The sequence below is a fragment of the Rhopalosiphum maidis genome, chromosome 2, assembly GCF_003676215.2.
Source record: "Rhopalosiphum maidis isolate BTI-1 chromosome 2, ASM367621v3, whole genome shotgun sequence".
Classification (NCBI taxonomy): Eukaryota; Metazoa; Arthropoda; class Insecta; order Hemiptera; family Aphididae; genus Rhopalosiphum; species Rhopalosiphum maidis.
This window is the reverse complement of record NC_040878.1, coordinates 72,449,799-72,455,798: the sequence shown is the minus strand read 5'-3', so window position 1 is coordinate 72,455,798 and position 6,000 is coordinate 72,449,799.

The window sequence follows — 6,000 nt, the reverse complement described above, 5'->3', positions numbered from 1 at the left end:
ACATATAAGTACATGCTTATAATATTGTTGATAGGTCAAGGAGACACGCTGATATACGATCACCCGATATTTTTTTTAACATTTCTACACGATATTTGAATGTGTATTGTATTACGTTTTCATAATACCGAGATTTTATAACGCGAAGTAAAATAATAAAACTGGTTCACACCTATCGTTTACGTACCTATATAATCGTCGAAACAATTGTCAGGTCATTGTCATAATATGTAACATATTATAGTATCTTATTATATTATTATGTCTAATGATTTATAGTCGCCGTTACTACTGCAGGGACAAACGCCTTATATTTGAGCTGAAAAAAAAAGGAAAATATATTATTGTTTTCATTGAATTATTTTTAAACGTGTTTTTAATCATTCCAGTCGTAATATGGTTTAATAATTTATTTTTATTTTCGACTAATTAGAATCCTATTAAAATATTGTTTTTATTTATTTATTTTTTTTTTTTTTAATCCTGGTATTTTTGTGATCGGTTGACGTTGATGACAATCGAATAGCGGCTGCAGTTTACAACGTAATTACTAATTGAATAATATATGAACATTAACTTGTAATAACATTTAATTAAACAATCCCTAATTAATGTTGTGAGCAATTATGCATTGTATAATATTACATAATTAGTGAAAGCAAGAATCCAATTTTTTTAAATATTTTTCAAAGTAAAGAAGATCTCAAAAATACTTAATTTCACAGATCAAAATTTTAAATAAAAATGGTATATTTAATTTATACGATAGAGTTTTTACAAAAACACGAATCATTGGCACTAAAATCGCAAATATTTATATTTCGTATTTGATATTGTAATTTGTTATTAGTTCCTCACTACTAACAGATACATTTTAATTTTAACAATTACAACAAAACAAACTTAAATTTTATTTTAGTAACCTTTCATATTTTTAAAAATGAATTGAAACAGTTTTGTAAATTATTTAATATCCCTTTGTTATTATTTTATCCAAATGTAAAATGCTGTTTACTTGAAATGATTAGTTTATTAAATTGCAACTATTTATACCACAGTCAGTCTCAAATTAATTAAAATGAACTAAACACTTAATAGTTTCTAGGAATAAGTTCACAATGTTCACCTAAAATTAGTGATGATTTTGTTCAAGGGCTTATCACATATAAAACTTCGATTTTAATCAAAGTACACCTGTAGGGGGAGAGGCTAATTTGTTTGATAAATTCTTACACTAAAATGTATATATATATGTATATATAGTGATGATAAATGCATTTTAGCTTAAACACTATTAATTAACCTTGTGTTTTAATAGATGATTTATTTACAGTGTAATGATGACTAAATGTGACCAACATTATTCTGATAATATATCTTATGATTTGTTTAAATTATGATTTAAAGTGCTCTAGTAATTCCTTCAAGGTAAACATTTGAAAATAAAAAGGCATTGAACTTCATTCTTAACACTTATAACATTTCGTAGTACTAAAATTATTAATAATTTCCTTTTTTAGCACAATAACTAAGCAAAAAATTATAGCTTTAAGATACTCTTTTGTCACTAATAAAATATGTAAATATTGTTTAAACACAAAATACGTATCTACCTACTGTAAAAAATAATATCTAGTAATTATTTTAATTCAAACTAATTTCTTGTGAACTTTATAAAGAAATAAATAAAAATAATGTAAAAAAATATATAAGTTATATTTAACTACAATTGATTAACATTTTACGTATCGATGAGATTTAAACCGATTGCTTTTTTATAAATAGTAACTTATCGTTTATCTTGTAATTGAAAGTCTGCAATTTCATTAGTAAAAACGTATTGCACATTAATTACTGCCAGTGTTATAAATAGGTACTTAATATTGTTAATTTTTAACGTATTTTACCTTTGGTAAAAGCTTTTTTTATATATTAATGAATTAAACTGTATATTTTAGTATAGAGTATAGACTATGCTCCAAAAATCTCATTATACCCTATGTTGTAATTTCCGAAATAAATGAATAATATGTAATGATATTTTTGTTGTTATACATGGTTACATTTCCAAGTATTATATATAATCTAAAAAAAAAAAAATAGTTTTTAAAAGCTAATTTTTATATTTCCAATTTATATTGGTTTACTTGTATGAGTATAATTTTAATAACACATTACATAAAAATAAATTTATTGGTAACATTTTTAATTGTGTAGCTTTAATGTTAACAACACAGTTGGAAAAAAAATAACTGTATAATAAACTATATGTACCTATCTATGTATGATAAATATGTAAGTATTAAGTAACTATTATTTTGTAATTTTTCTACCAACAATTTCCAAAAATTATTTATTTAAGTATTTTTTGCCAAATTTGTATGATTTAAAATTAACGTATATATACCATATTTTATGAAGTATAAAAAGGCATATAATAAAAAATTGAAATTTTTAAATTAATCTATATTCATGTTTTATTTCGATTCAATCCAAAAAAAAAAAAAAAAATAATCAAAAACTTCTAATGAAAAATAGTGTACGATATTAGACATTGATACAATTGTATATGTATATTGCTATAGTGCTTATAAGTTTTTAATGCATTTATAATAATAATAATAATAATAATAATATAATATTTATTTAATTGTTACGTTTCTTAAAAGATACCTAGACGCTTTATTAAAAACAAGGTAAGTGAAACAAAATAGTATAGTTTTATATTTAACTGATATTATATAAAATACAATAGTTGACCGTTAATCGTGTATTTATATTATTGTTTAATTATTTTTTAGCAACAAAATATTGTATATGTTTAATAACTATTGGATAGCTTATAACTGGTTGTATACTAATTTGCTCGTATTAACATTTAACAAAAAAAAAACCTGTTAGTTCATTGAAAAAATTATAAACGACTAATTTAATGATAACCGATGTCAAATAACAAGGAACAACCTAGGAATAAGTCAGACTACGGGGATAGGTTTTTTATCACAATTTTAGTCTAAAATGTATTTTACTTGTACCTACGATGTACCCATATACTGATGCATAAATAAAGATTCCTTTTCCTTTCCATTGTAGATAAATAATATTAAAAATAATATATTTTCAATATGCACGTGTGATAAAAATAGTAATATGATTTGTACCTCTATGCACTTCAACGATATTTATGATTTTTGTACTATAGCACAAGACCATTTACTTATAATATAATCACTACAAGGATAGTAGTGTGACGAAACATTTTGATAAAAATTTGAAAGCTCCGAAGGGGTTTCGACATTATGGACAGCTGCAGTGCACAGAAACAGCCTCGAGCAAAATTATCATGATTGTGTTAGTGTGTGTTTGTAGATTATGTATAATGCGCGTGTGTATATACATATATATATAGATTATACGCATATTTGTATAAACGCATTTATTTATTACTGTTATTTTTATTTTTCATAATAACGTACCGCCAAAACGATCGGATTGTCACAATAAAAAAGCCGTCGGCTATTGGAAATATGGAGCGATACGACGCAGGACCGGTTCTGGTTTGCGTGTCCTATCCAACCCAGCCGACAACAAAGACCGACGTAATACTCAAAGAAAATTTCGTTAATCAAAAATGCACACACTAAAGTATCTTTCACTAGACAACAAAAAAAAAAATAATAATTATGTCGTGTTTCGTTTTGTCCGTTACCAATCCCCGTGCATTACCCAACAGTGCAGCAAGAAATTTTATTGTAATTTCTGAATTTATACTATGATAAGTAACAGTAATTATAGCCTCTGTTGATCGATGATAGATCTGATATTATGAGTAGTAATAATAAAACACGTATATCGGTATTTTTACATTCATGTATTATACAAACGAACAGCGTGAGAAATTTACAATATTTACATGCGTTTTTGCAAAATATTTACTGAATTTTTAGTTTTGTTTAAGAGATAACTTTAAGTGTTACGATATAGGTCAATATACAAAATATTTTTTTATTTACTTTTTTTTTTCAAAATATTTGTGATATTTACGTATTTACGTTGTAATATTTAATAATAATTTCTACACATTTTAATATATTATTATATTATTAAGGTAATTAATCTATCTAATAAAATATAAAATAATTATTAATATAAAATACTGTTTGTTAATTAATTTATTGCTGTCTGATTTAAACTTTTTCTCTTTGCCTTTCTATATCTTTACTAAGAATAAACCGATATTTAGGTATATGATTATGACATTATTACTTAATAATATCAGACTAATATATTGATATTATTTAGTTTATGGTTATGACAATTAATTTTTATAGTAGTTATTATTGAAGTAATTTGATTGTTACATACTGAGGTATTGATATTTTAAAAGCGTTTTCTGGTATGTAAGCCAACAGTCATATTATAAGTTATTTTATTATTTTTACATAACGATTAAATGTCAAACGTTAAACTGTTTTAATAATGACAGAGAGCTTAAACCAATGTTTTTTTGTTTTTTTTAATGTGTACACAATAACGGTCATAAGACTTGTTCTTGTCATTATAGTGCCATAGCAGTAAATAATTTACTGGGGGGGGGAACAAATATTACTTATAAATCACAGGTATCTATTTTTTTAAATTTGTGTGCATGTGGTATTTTTTTTTCTCGACGAGTTAATTGTATACGCAAACATAAAATGTTTAAATCGTATTACTCTGTGTATACATTAATATACATACTATGCAGGTACACATTTCACGATAAGATTTATTTCCATACATGAACACCGACGTAATAATAATAATATAATACCCTCACACCATTATGACGTGGTGTGGCGGCGGTGTTCTTTAATTTGTGAAACAAAAGTTTTCGTTTCTGTTTTTGCAGGCCAACAGGGAAGGGAATTGGCCGGAACTGTGGCCATAAGTTTCGTTGCGCTTTATCGCTCACGGAACGCCACCGCATCGCTGCAGCCCATAAACTGTGTACCTACCTATACGTTTCTTATAAAACAGTCCGCACGCCGTACGCGTCACGTTTTGAGTTCGTATTATTATTGGCAACTCGGCTAATAACCGACACGGCCCCATAATAAAACACTATACCTATGGTAGCCGAGGCGCTCGTGTGTGTGTGTTTCGACGACCTGACGGAGGAAAGTAAAATTAATTATAAATAAAATAACCGCGAGTTGAAAACCAAAATTTTGGAATCGTTCCAAAACCAATAATTACCTATATACCAATACGATAATACGTACAACTGTAACGAAACCGGATTTTTTGGTTTATTGTGAAAAAACTACAGAAACCACGTGTTCTGCGCCGATCGCTGAGATTATCGATGTGACGGTGTAAACGATTAAAATTGTGTTTTTATGTACAAGTACCGTGCACGATATTATAAACATATACATGGACAATAAATATACGAGATTTTAATATAATATTGCTATAGATCGGCCGATGGTGTGCCGGCAATGCTGCGGTAACGATGGAGTGTGTTTAGTATGCCGTACAAGCATTCTATACAACACGCGTAAGCCATAATTTTATATCTAACGACATCGTCACAATAATATGTAAACCTCTTTTTCTCACAGACATACACACACACACACACACAGAAATGGTTGGTTTCACATTATTATATATAGGTACCTTCTACGATTATTATTATTTTTATATTTTGCATTTTGTACCACGCGCATTACCTGCGCGTGGTGACAGAACTGGAACGCAACGGGTGCGCGAATGCATTTCATACGCGTGCACTAGAGAAGTAGTAAGTTCAAAGTCGGATGTTGATAAACGACGACGACAACGAAATGTGTTGCGCAATACCACTGACAAACGTGTTGCAATTTATGGTCACCACTGCGTGCATATTATACATTCGGTGCACCGTTTACTCGTTTATAATTTTAAATGAAATAATTTATTAATAATAATATTGAGTCCAGTCCAATACCTATCGTTAGCACATAAACACATATT